The sequence below is a fragment of the Periplaneta americana genome, chromosome 5, assembly GCF_040183065.1.
Source record: "Periplaneta americana isolate PAMFEO1 chromosome 5, P.americana_PAMFEO1_priV1, whole genome shotgun sequence".
NCBI classification, from domain to species: domain Eukaryota; kingdom Metazoa; phylum Arthropoda; class Insecta; order Blattodea; family Blattidae; genus Periplaneta; species Periplaneta americana.
The window spans coordinates 90089037-90107122 of NC_091121.1; positions in this window are offsets into that span (position 1 = coordinate 90089037).

The window sequence follows — 18086 nt, forward strand, 5'->3', positions numbered from 1 at the left end:
TAGCAAGTAATATAAAGTATACACATTGAAACTAAATTATATGTCAATCTTCATTAAACTATGGTATTCACTTAACTTTAACCCTTGCTTCCTCAGTTTTTAATAAATGGCGCTTGGCCCACTATGGCTCTGAACACTTCAATTAAGCTGCAATACATAGAATTTTAATGTAGTTCAAATAATGTTAGATAATAGAAAGAGATTATTATGAGACAATTTTGAAAATACAGCGCTATCAGGATGATATCTAAAGGAAGAAGTAACAATGTAGTCAGTGATAGTTTAAGTCAGTATGATTGGAGTGAATTGCTAAGAAGGTTATCGTTATCCTTTAAGCTATTTTTAAAAATGTTTATTGTCTTGCAGCCCCTAATACTTTTTAACAAGGAATTCCATTGTCGCGAGGTGGATTGCAGCGATATTTTACTACTTAATTAACTTATTATTCCCAGAACATGAATTTTATCAGCAATCGAAAAGTATTGGGAATAAATTTGAATAAGGAACAAAAATGTTTCCTTCCCAGGCAGGATTCGAACCACGAAAGTCTTAGTTACCAGTCTATCGTGCTCTAGAGTGAACAAGGCTCTGAAATCAGCTACAAGGGTCGGTCCGGTTTTTTTTGCCACTACTGTACACAAGATCCTTCGCACGAGCCTGTACCGCCATTCGTTCTATAACTATGCACAGTTTGCACTTTCAAAGAAAACAAAACAATACTACTATAGTCCCGTCGCTCTAATTTCCGGCAGCCAATCGCGTTGCAGGTCGGCTATATTTAAACGTGTGCGTCTTGTGATTCGCTTATGAAGACTTTATTCATTTCTTAAGGCTCGATAAATACTTAATATAATCGCCCGCCATTTTGGCTCTTTCGTTGGCGTTCGCAGAAAGCACACGAAGACGTTATTTGCCGCTCAATTATTTGCTGAATTACAGTGCGTTTGATTTATTATCACAGGAGCTACGACATGATAATCTTTAACGGTGTGGCAAATAGATTCCTCGTATGGTAGCTCAGGAACGAAAGATGATACGTGTCAAAGGAAGAACAATTCGATGGTGTTTGAGTAAAGGGACATAAGTCATAAAAATGAGTTTTGAGATAAATCAAAATTAAATTTTGGTACGACGAACCCGCTAGCCGTTACAACAGTTGATTTCCGTAAGCGTATTTTGCTACCAATCGTAGCACCCAAAATACATCACGATGCTGAATAGACACCGGTCCCATACAATAAGCAAAATATTATGAAAAAATTCCTTCCCCGTGAGGATTCGAACCAGCTCTTATTCCGCAACACGAGTCCAGGTATTATGTCTTAGACCACGACGCTACGGCGAGGGGCTAAATTTAACTGTATTTGAATAAATATAGTAAACAAAGGTCTCGCGCATTAGTAATGTATTAAATCTGTAGGAAATAAGTGAAGAAGTACGTTAATCATAGTAAAAGAAACCTAAAGTCATGATGAAATTAAGTATGAACTGCGAATGACGTCAAAGACTGCATAAGAGGTAACTACGTCAAGATCAGGTCAGAAAACTGTAACGAAAAAGAGAAGAATGCTACGTGATCTGAGTTTTCAAACCTATTGATAATTTGCCAACATATATTCAGAACTGCATGAGAATATGAAAGTTATAATTCACTGAAGAAAAGAGTCTTTGGCGTTCCACATAAATATGAGCCTTTTATAATATACAGTAATCGTCATTTTCTCAAAATATTCGTACCGTGAAATTTAGGATAAGGTACTCAAATTCTCGATCACTCATATTTTTGGTATCGGTGAACATTTCACGTTTACTTTTTTACTTTGGTGTACAAAATGTCATCAGGAAAGTCAGCAAACAGAGAGGGTTTGGAATTTAACGGGTTACATCAGCTCCTTGTTCATGCGGATGAATGCATATTTTAGGAGAAAATCCACAGACTATTAGGGAAATTTTACTTAAGGCAAGTAATGAGATAGATTTGAAAGTACCCGTAAATCCGAAAAAAAAGCAAAACAAAACAAAGTATATAATTATGTCTCGTGACCAGAACCAAGTGAAATGGAATTTATCGTTTGAAAAGGCGGAAAAATTCAAATACTTTAGAGCAACAGTAACAAATGAGGAGCTTGGTATCAAAGTTGGACAACTCCACTTTTGCTTTTTTACAGGAGAGGCGAGAAACTAGATCCTTGGAAACCAATGTCACCGTTATAGGTAGGCCTACATTTTTTTAAAACATTCACATGGGTCATAGATATATTTTTTCAGTCTCAAAATGTGATTAAAATTAATTTCAGGTCGAAATTTAAGTTTAAAAAGTGGAGTTGTCCATCTTTGAAATTAAGTCATGGAGTTGTCTGGTTTTGAAACCAAATGAACCATATTTAAAGTAGAGTTGTCAGTTTTTGAAACCAAGCCATATTTAAAGTGAAATTGTCTACTTTTGAGTCTAAATCCCTTCTAACTCGGTTTCAAAGCAAATTTACGTAAAACAGTACTTATTTATCCACAAACCGATTATATAAACAATCAGCCCTGTTGTATTCGCGAAGGGTGATGGGAAAAGGTGGTACGAATGTGGGCATCTCATTGGCTACTGAAGGAACTGTCCTAATTTGAAACCAAGCCACAGTGAAGTTGTCTAATTTTTTATTCTAAAGCGCACAATTAAGTGCTATTTTCGCTCTGTTCTGTCCGTTTTTTAACCTAAGCAGTTTTAGAATCGCATTCAGTACACAAAATTATATGAGAAACAATATATTGAAATCGCAGAAAATGGAGTTGTCTAACTTTGATACTATGGTCCTCAAATATAAATGACACTCGAGAGGAAATTAAACGCAGAATAAATGGGATATGCCTGAACCTTTTAATGATTGCCCCATAAAAAGAGCAGCTGTACAATATTTTGAGGTCCTTTTCGGGTGGAAAACTTTTGTCATCCAGTCTGCTCTAAAAAAGATTAAAGTTATAATTTATAAAACAGTTATATTCTGTATGTTTGTGAAACTTAGACTCTTACTTTGACTCTCACATATGTTTAAAGTGTTCGAGAATAATGTGGTTAGGGAAATATTTGGGGCTAAAAGGGACGAATGGAGAATGGAGAAAGTTACACACCGCTGAACTGCATGCATTGTATTCTTCATCTAACATAATCAGAAACATTAAATTCAGACGTTTGAGATGGGCAGGGAATGTAGCAGGTGTGGGTGAATTCAGAAATGCATGTAGAGTGTTACTTGGGAAGCCGGAGGAAAAAGACCTTTGGGGAGGCCGAGACGTAAATGGGATGATAATAATGAAATGGATTTGAGGAAGGTGGGTTTGATGGTAGGGACTGGATTAATCATGCTCAGGATAGGGAGCGATGGCGGGTTTATGTGAGGACGACAATGAATCTCCGGGTTTTCTGAGAGCCATTTGTAAGTAAGATGATCATTTTAAGTGTCCCGCGCCGTAGCTGCGTGCTCTAGGACTAGGACTAACGTTTCTGAATGAGCTTTAGTTGGATTCTTCATGTGGGAAGATATTTTTTCACAAAAATTTCCGTCAGTGGGACTACTGCTCATACGGCGTCATTATGACATTGAGGAGCAGATTGAATAGTGAAATCAGGCTTCGTGAGCCAGTTTTAACGCCTGACATCATGGAACTATCACACTTTCCTCCCATACTGATTGGATCATCGTACACTTCTGCTTAGGCGTGTGGATGTTACGCCAGCAGTCGATTGGATGACCTGGCCCTTCATAGGCTATCGGGCAAAAATTTTTTTAAGATATGTTCAGTGAGTTTGCACTCAATAGCCAAACAGCTGGGATTGGCTTTCGTCTTAATAGCTGTGCTGTGTGAATATGGATATCAACATGAGTAACAAATTTTACCTGATGAATTACTAATTTGCTATAGACTGATCCCCAACCTACGGATCGGATATAATGACACTGGCTTTTATTATCAGTAAAAATAGTGCATTCTTCATTACTAATCGGAACTATGAACCGATCTCCCTCTCGCTCAGTAAAATTATAATAGATTGTCAAAAAGTACTACCACAATATTACTCGTATCACAGTATTACCAACCTTTACTCTAAACATTAATGTTTTCTTAATGAGGCGCATGAAAACTTAATATTCTGACTGTTAATGACGAATAGTAATAATTGAAGAGATTATTACAAAAACAACCCTTGTCAAAATTGCTATTTTTCAGGAGAACAATAGAAATAAAAGAATAACACATGTCAGCTATTTCCGTTCAACTGGTGTTTTTTCCTTGTGTCTATTGCACTTGATCTGGGCCGTTTTTGGAGTCTATAAACATTTAAAATAGTAGCAAATATGTCCTTAACTAAATTTTATTAAAAATGACTAGGGCTGTTTTTGTAAAAATGTCTTCAATTGCTTTCAAGAAAATACAAAATATTGTGAGTTACAACACGCCTTTTCAACATACGTAATTGGCTCGCTGTTTGTAAAACAGCTGACACATCTAACAAATGACGATCGATCATCTGCCTTGCGTTTTGAGATCGTTTTGAATACGAAACGCGTTTTCGTGCAAATTTGAATACGATCCATTCGATTCGATCCCACTTTTTAAGTGAGTCGACCTTAAGACTCAGATCGTTTTCAATGTCCGTTTTCATGGAATTTGCAAACGGTAATCATAGCTGTCTGCCAGCTGATACATGATATGAGCAGCGTAATTCTAACATTTCGCAAACGGGGCCGATAACGACTGACAAAATTGTTGACAGGGAAGAGATTTTAAATTTGGTCGAGAAAAACATGGGCCAAAGCAGTCGTTTGATTTTGCAATACGTAACCTTTTATTTACATCTCACGTTGGATGAGTTCAATGCCTCCGTACGGAATCTTGGGCATTGCGATGTTGCCAACGAGTTTAAACTTTCGATGCAATTATTTAATTAACCATACATAATCTCAAAAGGTATAATATATTTTTTGTTTATTTTCATGTAATCTATCTCTCCTTTCAATACGGAGGGTTACATCGCTTTCAACCTGTATACACATATACTTATAAATGTTTATCAATATTAATATACAAAGAGAGTGTATGTGTTTGTATGAAGTAATCTCAAAAGATACTTAATCGATTTGGACAATTCTTACACCATTGGAAAGTGTAGCTCCTTTAGATGAACATAGTCTATATATCATTGCGATAACTCCAGAGTGAATCAAGGATTGAGCACAAATGTGCAATACGGTAGGATCAAGACAGAGCCTTACGCACAGAAAACTTGATATATTGTCGAAACATTTTTATTACTTAATTACGTATCTGATTGAACCGCGGTAATCTACAGCCCTACTCAAATTTTACTTAGTCCACATGAAGTGCTAATTTTATATTACATTTTAATTTCTTTTTGTCCACAGAACATAAATTATTTATCCTTTTACTATCAACTAATGCTCCAGCATGTGCAATATCTCTTGCTTGCTAGTGGTGGGTATACTGTTCAACCTGTACCTGCTCCTTTTGTATCATGCTACTTGCTAATCTAATACTAAAACTTTAACCTGAATATTTTTGGTATGGCTAGTGTAAATATATGTTCAGATAGAAATGAGCTATCAAAATTGTTTGTTTTAATAAAAGGATAAATGTTACTGAAAACAAGCGTGTTTATTTAGAAACATATTTCATGAAACAGTTGCCGTTCAATAAATGAGAAAGATTATCAGAAATTATTGTTTATGAACATTTCAATTGGACCACAAATTTTAACTCTGTATATCAAATAAAACAGAGCTCCCCCTCTATAGGAGGAGGCCTTTGCCTCAACGGGACATTTTGAGGCTAATCATTTCATATGTAACACGAAATTAGTTGTGACATGGAAAGAAGGTAAAATCAAAAGCTATGTTGATATAATTTTTTTGCTGTTTTAAAATCCCGAAGTTATCTCTCAAATATTTTTCACGCGTTTATGATACTCCGTGAAAGATGTTATCCGAAGTCATTTTATAGTAACTACTTTCGTCTTCAGAAACTAAAGAAACGTAAATGTAAGTTGCGTATAGATATATTTGCTTCCATTGTATTTGATAGAAAAGATGTTAAGTTGCATGAGAAATAATCCCAATTCAGTGCAGACTATTTTAGTTCAATAGCTGGAGCTTCGTAATTATAATGAATAGTTTTAATTATTTAAAGTTGGACGACCAAGTTGTAGAAAACATATTTTGCAAGCTGAATAAAATATTTAAAGAGTGAATAATGATAACAGAATTTGCCACCTTACAGAACTAACCTGAAGAGGGAGAAGGACCGTGATGGAAAAAACATTTCATCTCTTTTCTATTATAAAAACGTTCTTCTCTCTCGCATGAACAACCAGTTCCGAGTCATGTATGTGCCTCTTTTTATTTTTTGCAAGTTAATTGCATTTTAAAAATTAAAAAAGAACCACATTTCTTTTTAAATGATGACAAACGTGTATTTCACGGTACAGACTATAGCTGACAGTTTCCAGTTAAAAGAATAAAGTACTACGAAAAAATATATAATTGGATTTTTCATCCCGTCCTTCTGTCTGCTATATTAAAGGTCAAAACAAACCTCTGAATTACTTTAGTCATATGCTGACTCTGAAGAACAGTACTTTTAATGTATGTAGACTTTCAGTTGACATAGAAACACTCCATACATAGATATAAAGGGTTATGAAAAATGACGAAGTTCTGTATTACAGCCATTCCTGATTACGCGATAAATACAACTAGCGAACGATTGTTCATCCATTTTCTTTTCATTTGTCTATCTACCTATCTACATTCCCATCCATCCTGCCTCTATTTGCCTTGTGAGTCTGTATATTTGTCTACTAACCTTTTACCTATCGCTTGTTTTCGTGTTAAATTACTGACGCTTCTTTGCAGTTAATATTCGTACACATAAGCAGTTCAGATTTGGCAAGATTTGATGAAATAATAGTGCATCAATCATAAAATCATCGCATTTTTGTACGGAAGAAATATGCGCAATTGCTTACTTTAACAGATACAGCCCGATTATTTAGTCCTGACAGCTCAGCGACGCGAAAGAGGGGAAGTAATATGAGTAGTTCCGGAGTAGAGATAAGGGAGAGAGGTCGCTAAAGGAATGCAGTACAGCTCAACTGTACTGGAAACACAACGCTATACCGCATGCGAGACATACAATCGCTTTGACTGCAGGCGACAGACTAACCTGAACATCTCTTGGAGTAACTTAATGGACTCGCCTGACCCAGGCGCAGATCGTCGGTGACTGTCAGGACTAATTAATTATGGAGATCCTGTTCAACTGTGATTTACCCTCTTTCGGTGTGTACTTCCATAATATTGCGAGTTAAAAATTTCATGGGTTAGATAGGGGGTTAGTCCGAGGACCGTGACAAGTTCAGATGATTTAAATGTGAGAATAATTAAATGATATTAGGCCACATTACATGACGCTAAAGTAAACAAACACCGAAATAAGTGTAATTATTTCTGTACTCACCATTCCTCTTCGTAAGCGCACGTTTTGCGTCATGCTGACCATTTCAACAGGGGGTCCCGATGTTTGTCAATGTTCATTACATCTTCAGTTTCTCACAAGAATGGGGACGGAACTGGCCAAAGAGACAAATCATTGGTAGTTTATTGTATTTATTATTATTATTATTATTATTGTTATTATTATTATTATTATTATTATTATTATTATTATTATTTCTGATGCAGTAAATGCTTCAGCTATAAGGAGGTGTGTCCATGTGTAACCGCGATGGTCATAATTTCCTTATCGCTACTAGGCTAAAATAAATATTGTACTAATATTATATGCCAACTAAACACTGAGAAGGTAGAATACAATCACAAATAAAATGTCCCAATTTAGAGGGACTGGTCTACTGGGAAAGCGGGCAAGTAACCGGCAAATTTTGATCGAAAGAAGAACGCTAGACAGTAAAAAGTCAAATCAGATTTAGAAATACATTATAATGTAGAAAAATGGCTTACAATTTAATTTTATTAGTTGCATTAAGTTGTAATTTATACGCATACATTACATTGGCAATGTTAGTCTTATATTGGTATGCAACAGACGCGCTAATCTATTTCATTTTTACCCAGATCTCTTATCCTAGTCTTCACGGTTATACTTGGACACAATTCCTCATCCTCCGGATCTTCACATACTGCGTTACAATATGATTATGTTAGGTTATGTCCGAAGATACAACTCTTTTTTACTGACGAGTTTAGGAAAGAATGGAGGTTACTGCTTGTCTCAAAAGCACGAACACAATCACTTTTTCCTTTATATACCATGCTATGTCGTATTACTTTACGATACGTCATTATGTTATTGTATGGGTCGCTTGACATTAATCTACTTGACATTTTCTTTTGGGAACATGTAAAGAACTTCGTACACGCCATATCAATTGACCATGTCGATGATCTTATTCAACGGATTGACGCAGTTTTTAACACCATTCTTACTACAACTGGCATCCTTGAACGAGTGTGGCAGTCATTGCTTCGGCAATGCCAGTATTGTGCAAAAAAAAGACGGTTCCGTTTTGAATCATTTCTATAATGCACAGTACTACACGCTTCCAATGGGCCTTACATGAATGATTGCCTACTCAACACTTAAGACAAGTCTAGCGCCGTACCGGTGGGAGACAGGACACACATTAGTTACGAATACCTGTTTGTTCTAGTATCCTCTATTTACCACAACCTTCTCTAACATAAGTTCTGAGCGACTCTATATACTACAATGTTATCTAATGGTCAAATATGGTACGATAAGTAATGATGTAGCAGCAGCAGTATAATGATAATTTTAGTAGGTTATTTTACGACGCTTTATCAACATCTTAAGTTATTTAGCGTCTGAATGAGATGAAGGTGATAATGCCGGTGAAATCAGTCCGGGGCGCAACACCGAAAGTTATCCAGCATTTGCTCATATTAGGTTGAGGGAAAACTCCGGAAAAAAACCTCAACCAGATAACTTGCCCCGACCGGGAATCGAACCCGGGCCACCTGGTTTCGCGGCCAGACGCGCTAGCCGCTACTCCACAGGTGTGGACGTATAATGATAATGATCATAATAATAATAATAATAATATTTTAATAAATCAATGTGTTCGATAAGAGTGCAGTTTACATATTGAGGCTCTAGTTATGAAATACAATCTGGGATTACAATAAAATTGAACACACCTTTAAACACTTTGCTATATGCTGGTGATCAAATAGTTATTCAAGAAACACAAGATAATTTGCAAAGAGCAGCATATACTGTATGTATATTAAAACAAAATGCAATGTTTAATAATTTAAACATACATATAAATAAATAAAACAAAGATAATGACTTTTAAAGGTAAGAATACTGTTAGATCGAAATTATTAACAAACTGAAAAATATTGGAACAATTATATCATTTCAGTTATCTGGGATGTGATATTAGTTTTAAATATCACAAAGGCATTGAGATGAAAGTTAATAGAGTTCAAACCATTTGTGGAACAATTAGAAGAAGTTTAAGAAAGAAAACTAGAAGAGAAATACATATGAATTTTTATAGAGTTATGGCTGCGCACAATCTTATAGGCCTATATGTTGCCGAATCGTGGACGATAACAAAAAAGAGAGAGATCGCGTATACAGTCTGCAGGGATAAAAAGCGACTAAAAACATTTCAAATGTGAAAATAGAGAAGGATGAAGCGTGTGAAATGGACAGAGTAAGAAATGAAACTGTGTTAGAAAGGTAACTGAAGAAAGAATAATTCTGAAACTGATCAGGAAAAGAAAAAAGGAATTGGCTGGGACACTGGTTGAGAAGAAACTGCCTTCTGAAGGATGCACTCGAAGGAATGGTGAACGGGAGAAGAGTTAGAACAGAAGAAGATATCAGATGATAGACGACTTAAGATATATGATCATATGCAGAGACTAAGAGAAAAGCAGAAAATAGGAAAGACTCGAGAATGCTGGATTTGCAGTGAAAGATCTGTCCTTGTAAAGAACATTATGAATGAATGAATGACTCTCTGTTCTCATCAAACCATGCTTTATCTTGTAATTGAAATGAGACTACATGTAGTTGACCTATGTCTTCATCAAATTCTAAGTAATCTTGTAACTAACAGTAAGGCTATATGTCACCGAACTCTTTGTTCTCAACAAATTCTATCCAACCTTATGATTTGGGACACTAACAGTGAGGCTACGTGTCGCTCATTTCTATCCTTATCAAATTCTACCTAATCTTTCAACTGACAGTGGGGCTACATGTCGCTGATCTGTGTCCTTATCAAATGCTAACTAATCTTGTAACTGACAATGAGACTACATGTTAGTTATCTCTGTCCTCATCAAACCCCCAACTAATTTTGTAACTGATCTCTGTTTTATCAAAATTTATTACTAATCTTGTAACTGGTAGTGAGGCTAGACGTCACTGATCTCCGTTCTCATCAAAGCCGGACTAATCTTGTAACTGACAGTAAGCCACTGTACAACTCAATGTTCTCTGTTCTTATCAAAGCCTGATTAATCTTGTAAGTGACAGTGAGGTTACACGTCACTGATCCATGTTCTCATAAAACCCTACCTCATCTTGTAACTGACAGTGAGGTTACATGTCACTGATCTCAGTTCTCTTCAAAGCCTGACTAATCTTGTAAAGGACAGTGAGGTTACATGTCACTGATATCTGTTCTCATAAAACCGTACCTAATCTTGTAACTTACAGTGAGGTTACTTGTCACTGATCTCAGTTCTGATCAAAGCCTGACTAATCTTGTAAATGACAGTGAGGTTACATGTCACTAACCCCTGCTCTCATAAAACCCTACCTAATCTTGTAACTGACAGTGAGGTTACATGTTAGGTATCTCCTGCCTCATCAAACCTCCAACTAATCTTGTAACAAGAGTGAGGCTATACGTCATTGATCTCTGTTTTATAAAATGTATTACTAACCTTGTAACTGATAGTGAGATTACATGTCACTGATCTCAGTTCTCATTAAAGCCTGAATAATGTTGTAAATGACAATGAGGTCACATATCACTGATATCAGTTCTCATAAAACCCTACCTAATTTTATAACTGATAGTGAGGTTACATGTCACTGATCACAGTTCTCACCAAAGCCTGACATCTTGCAACTGACAGTGAGATTACATGTCACTGATATCAGTTCTCATAAAACCCTACATAATCTTGTAAATGTCAGTGAGGTTACATGTCACTGATCTCAGTTCTCATCAAGGCCTGACTAATCTTGTAACTGACAGTGAGGTTACATGTCACTGATCTCAGTTCTCATCAAAGCTTGACTAATCTTGTAAATTACAGTGAGGTTACATGTCACTGATATCAGTTCTCATAAAACCCTACATAATCTTGTAAATGACAGTGAGGTTACATGTCACTGATCTCAGTTCTCATCAAAGCTTGACTAATCTTGTAAATTACAGTGAGATTACATGTCACTGATCTCAGTTCTCATCAATATCTAACTAATCTTGTAATTGACAGTGAGGTTACATGCCACTGATCTCAGTTCTCATCAATACCTAACTAATCTTGTAACTGATAGTGAGGTTACATGTCACTGATCTCAGTTCTCATCAAAGTTTGACTAATCTTGTAACTGACAGTGACGTTACATGTCACTGATCTCAGTTCTCATCAAAGCCTGACTAATCTTGTAAATGACAGTGAGGTTGCATGTCACTGATCTCAGTTCTCATAAAACCCTACCTCATCTTGTAACTGACAGTGAGGTTACTTGTCACTGATCTCAGTTCTCATCAAAACCCTACCTCATCTTGTAACTAACAGTGAGGTTACATGTCACTGATCTCAGTTCTCATCAAAACCCTACCTCATCTTGTAACTGACAGTGAGGTTACATGTCACTAATCTCAGTTCTCATCAAAACCCTACCTCATCTTGTAACAGACAGTGAGGTTACATGTCACTGATCTCAATTCTCATCAAAACTCTACCTCATCTTGTAACAGACAGTGAGGTTACATGTCACTAATCTCAGTTCTCATCAAAACCCTACCTCATCTTTTTAACAGACAGTGAGGTTACATGTCACTGATCTCAATTCTCATCAAAACTCTACCTCATCTTGTAACGGACAGTGAGGTTACATGCCACTGATCTCAATTCTCATCAAAACCTTACCTCATCTTGTAACGGACAGTGAGCTTACATGTCACTGATCTCAGTTTTCATCAAAGCCTGATTAATCTTGTAACTGACAGTGAGGTTACATGTCACTGATCTCAGTTGTCATCAAAGCCTGACTAATCTTATAACTGACAGTGAGGTTAGATGTCAACCATCTCAGTTTTTATTAAAGCCTGACTAATCTTGTAAATGACAGTGAGGGTACATGTCATTGATCTCAGTTCTCATAAAACCGTACCTCATCTAGTAACTGACGGTGACGTTACATGTCACTGATCTCTGTTCTTATCAAAGCCTGACATCTTGTAACTGACAGTGCGGCTACATATCAGTGATTTCAGTCCTTGTCAAACATCTCTGATCTTGTAACTGATATTAAGGCTACATAACACTCATCTCTGTCCTCATCAAACCCTAACTAATCTTGTGACTAACAGTAAGTCCGCATGTCACTCATTTTTGTTCTCAACAAACTCTACCTATCCTTAAGTTTTTTGTAACACTAACAGTGTTAACACTGAGGCTACATGTCACTCATTTCTATCCTCATCAAATTTTAACTAATCTTCAGCGAGGCGACATGTCAATAATATATCTCATCATCAAATCCTACCAACATTGTCTCTGGCATTGGTGTTACTTACCACTCCTATCACTATTCTATCTTCTCATCAAATTATACCTAAACTTACCATTGACACTGGGGTTACTTAACAGTTTTATCACTAAGCTATCTTCTTATCAAATTCTACCTAACCTTATCATTGACAGTGGGGTTACCAATCTCTTCATCAAACTATACCTATACCTAAACTTATCCTTAAAGCCAAGTCCATTGCCATTCTGTCTGGAAGTATAAAATATCAGATTTTAAAAATAAACACATAAATATGTAAAACGTTCTTGTAAAAACTTACATTTTACACCATCGACGGCGGATACAAAACACTGCCTTGAAGAAATAATGCAATCTGCCTTGAGATCAGGAAATGCCTTCTGGAATATAAACCCTGCAAGACATTCTTCCTCCTTCCATGGTTTGAGAATCTTAATGCGAACTTCTCCCCAGATTCTCTAGCTGTTTTGCTTATGCTCTTCACTGTAAGGATCCACAAACACTACCGTTTGAAATAAATAGACAACTTGAATCCACCTACAAAATTACCGTAAAAATATTTTTATTATAGAAGTACACTGCCAGAACATGTATATAATTAAGTGAAAGTTTAATGATATACGTATTTTATTACCGAAATATTACATAAACATGAAATATAATTCTGGTTTCATATGCACACAGTATTACTGAATTGGGGGCTTATGTCAAGATTTAATAAATAATATGTAATAGTATACCATATACCATAAATTGTGACGAAAACTTTCGTGTCGATACTATAACCTTAGTTGTATTTAACTAAATAATATTATGTCCTAACCTGTGTAATAACAAATCCTCATTAACTTTTCCCTCTTCCAATATTAGTGGTCAGTTGATTTTGTTTTCTTTATCGGAAAACTGCATTTGGTTCCATTTCATTTTAAGTAAATTTGAGAGACAAATATCTCATTCATAAACTTCTTGATTATATAACAACTCAATTAATCACACATAATCATCCATATTGAAGATGCGTTCAGAATCCAATATTTGACAGTCAACAACAACAGAACAAAGAGTAGACTGGCGAGTTCGTTCGGAAAGAGCCTTGTTGTTCATCTTTGACAGCATTTACAAAAGGATTTCAAGTGATATTATTTTATCTATTTATTCATTTATTTATTTAATAGATTTATTTCTACTGGCAGAGCCAATGCTATAAATTCTTCTCTTCCACTCAACCAGTATAAGAAAATAGCAAATATAAAAATGACAGAATTACAAAGACAACATGAAGTTAATCGATTGATTGCTAACATTTTCCAATGTGATCATTTAAAATCTTTTTCGGTACTGATAATCTAACATTACCAAAAAGTATTCAATTTAGAAGCTAGAGGGACATGTAATACTAAGTTAATTACCCCCAATTCATATGACACCATATTATTGAAGGGGATTATGGCCGTAATTTCAGGCAGGAACGGGCTGCATACATATTTGAAGTCGACAATTTGATAAATTAACCTATATCTCTGTATCGTAACCCAAAGTCCTGCCCGTTCTAGCTCCACACCTTAAAAAAAACCAATGATTTTTGTCCTTAAAAATCACTTTCCTTCAGCCGGATTACCAAACCAAAAATTAATAGCAAGGATCAAATTCGCAATACAAACATATGTTACACTCATGTTTTATACATCAGCATCTTTGGCAGTACCATGTACTTACAATACCGTTTTTTAGACGTTCAGCTTTTCAGTAGAAATTAATATACCAGCAAAGGAAAAACTTAATCTAAAAAATTCCCCTCACGTTAGCTTCAAATTATCATTTCATTATTGAAATTCCTAAAAGCAGAAAGTACATGTTCTCAAAAAATATTTTAGATTCTGGACCAGTACTGGATAAAAATCATCCTGAAATAAATCAGTAATCATGAATAAATATATTTCACACTATAGTAAAGAAGTTTTCATCTGTGGCATAGTTTCAGAATTTATTTTCTTAATACATCTCCTGTTTTTCTTACAACCAAATTTAAAACCAACGTTATTTTCTTCGTACAGTATACTGTATTTCTATAAAATTGTGAAGATTTATCTGCTAAAATTCTTATTGTTTATTATTATTTTGATAAGCTGAAGTCTATTATTTCTTATAATCCATTCAATAAAGTTCGTGTATGTTAGTGAAAATAACACTTTTCTACTAGTTTTAATGCCTAGTTATTCTAATTTAAGAAGTCTCAGACTTTCTATTCAATAACGACTTAAGTTTTCTGTACTTTATTTGCAAATATTTTAAAATGGGTTATGTTTAAATTATAACTAATATTGGATCTGAATAATTTTAATCACTTTAGAATCGTCTTGTCAATAGGTGCCGCATGTTGAAACTCTCGTCTGAAGGCACGCTGAACTTTCACTACATTCCGTGTGCTATGGTATTCCAATACACACCAACTACGTTCCTGTCAGTTCGCCATAACTCTATAAATGCTGCCACAATGACAAGCGAAATATTGGGAACATCGTCTTTTTTTTTGTTCCATCTATTGCTTTCCGCCAAGAATTACAATTACACATCTCCTGAAATCTTTTGAGCCGTTCTTTCTAATGGTACCGTATGAATTTCGTAATACGCATAGTTACAAAATTATAGCAGTTTATAATCACGGAATATTTCTGTGCACACACTGTATTACTCCCTAATAAGAGAATGGAAGAAATTATACAAGTTTTCTCTTTATGTGGAGACTTAGAAGGTGTAGATGATATTTTATTGATGCAAGTGTTAGCATAAGAAAGAGCAGCACACTAATATCGTCGGTGATATTAAATCTCAAAGGAGAAGCTTTGCGTTATCTGTTTTGAATAGCCTTTCCGCTTTTAAAATAGCGTATGACTAACTATTCTGATTGGCTTTGCGATTAATGACTTCACGATAGCGTTAACGAATTACAGACGAGTGAAGTGCAAAAACCCTCATCAGTGGTTTTTCATTTGGTTTTGTTCCCAATTGTCATTCCTCAATATTCAGCATATTTTATTCTTACTTGCAGAAATCTGGTGAGTTTTAATAAGATATTTTAATATAGCTGCTCCACTTTCATTAAATTTATTAGGTTAAATACACAAGTATACAATATTTCATCAAGGAACAAAACTGAATTAAAATAAAACAAACTTTTCATGCATACAGAGATATTATATTACTATATTCATACATGAAGGAATACACGCTAGGATTACAGTTAGCTGTCCTTTGTTTCCTTGGAAATCCGCTGTGGACAGAAAACAGATGAGTTCTCTGTGTTTTGAACATTTACTCTGTGAGAAAATACAGGAAATTAGCGTTGCTAGGCAACAACGCGACTCGCAGTCACTTGTTTCCTCTTCCCTAGTCTTTTTGTCAGTAGAATTCCATGTATTTTATCAGCAATAATTGTGCTCTCTTGTCTCCGGGGCTACGACAAATGTCCAGGTGCGCGGACACTTGGCCGTGTTTTTGTATTTCATTAAACATGTAAGCTAACATCTCACGAGTCAGATGCCTCTGTAATTGCAGCCTGGTAGAGATGAATGCCCGGGCATGCTGGATCCCACAGGAATTTCAATTAATCTGGACGTTGCTTAGGGGTGGGAAGGGGAAGCTGAAGGTACAAGCCAGACATCTCACAGGGCTGCCCTAATTGCCCAACGCACCGGTTCTTATTGGCAAATACTTTCGTATTAACAGACAATAACACAGTTCTGGGGAAACTAAATTACTAGGTTGCTACAAATTCTAACACAGTTTTATTATTTCTGTATCTTGTGGATTTCTGAGCAGGGAGAAATGTTTCATATTGCAGAATAGTAAAAAGAGTTCACTACTGCCTGATTTTGAAATGATCATAGGTATAAATGCTATTTTGAGCTTCAAGGATTGGGAATTTTAACACTATCCATAACTGAATTCAATTCACTGAAAAATATCAACATGTATTTCGTAAATATCTTCAAAAACCACTTTGTAACTCGAAAAGGATACTTTATGTGGTTATATAATATATAATTTAAACACTCGCATTTCATTAATTTACTACAATTGTACATTATATATAATTTTAAAGTCAATTACAGACATGGTCCTATATTATATTGCAATTTAATTTGAATTGTGTTTCTCCCTTTATTTAAAGAAATTCTCTGAATTTGTATACGAGACATTTTATGATTGCCTATTTCCTCAAAATTGCAGTTAATGATATTGAAAATGTTGTCTTGTGCTAAAATTGTCCAAAAATTGAAGACTTGAAATAAAAAAGGCTCTAAGTACCATAATAATCAATTTAAGGAAAAGGAGTTTTAAGTGTACTAGGTAATTATTAGTCATAATTTCAATATTAATGTGTTTTAATTGAAAGATAAGCATAGTAAGGAACTTACAAACGTAATATTGCAATAGTATGAAAAACGTACTAAAAGTGGAAATTTAATGAAAGGCTCTAAGTTCCATAGTTCAGAATCAGCAAAAAGATAGTGAAGAGGACAAACGAATGAAACAAAAATGGTTTTTTGTTCATAAAATAAAAGTTTATTCTGTAATGCTTCTGGAAAACTGTTTGGGGTCATCATTTTTGTCAGGTACTGCATCATTTCAGTCAAATTCTTCTTCTTTTCGGTTAATACTTGGATTTTCTTCTAAGTTAACGAAACTATTTCAGAAAATGTTCCTCTGCAAACTTGCACTAAGTCACCTTGCTCATCTGGAACAGAGTAATGAATAGTTGCTTGTCTCCTGCTCTGTGAAGGGTCATCGTAGGTACCATGACGTCTTCTTTTAACATGTGATACTTGCATCAGCCCCATCAAGTAACTCCCTCGCTTTTCAATATCTTCCAGGTCATAAAAATCTTCAAACAGCCCGACCTTGTGTTCATAGCTCAGGTTCTTGCATTTACACTTGCATACACACCGACTCTGAAAGCAAGATGGAGAATCCTGTGCACTATATCTCATTAGGTCTACCAGTTTTTTCTGTTGTCACAACCAACATAATTTAGTTAGACCTTATTGTTGCTTTCATGCAAAAAGAACAAGAATAAACAGTCTGTCCAGGTATGGTGTAGGTTAGCGATCAGTAATGAGACTAGCCTCCAGTGCTGGACGAGGTTTTGCAGGAACATGTTTATTATATGAACTTATGTATTCATTTCCTCCATTTTTCATTGCAGCCGCAGTACCTTCTCCTTTAAT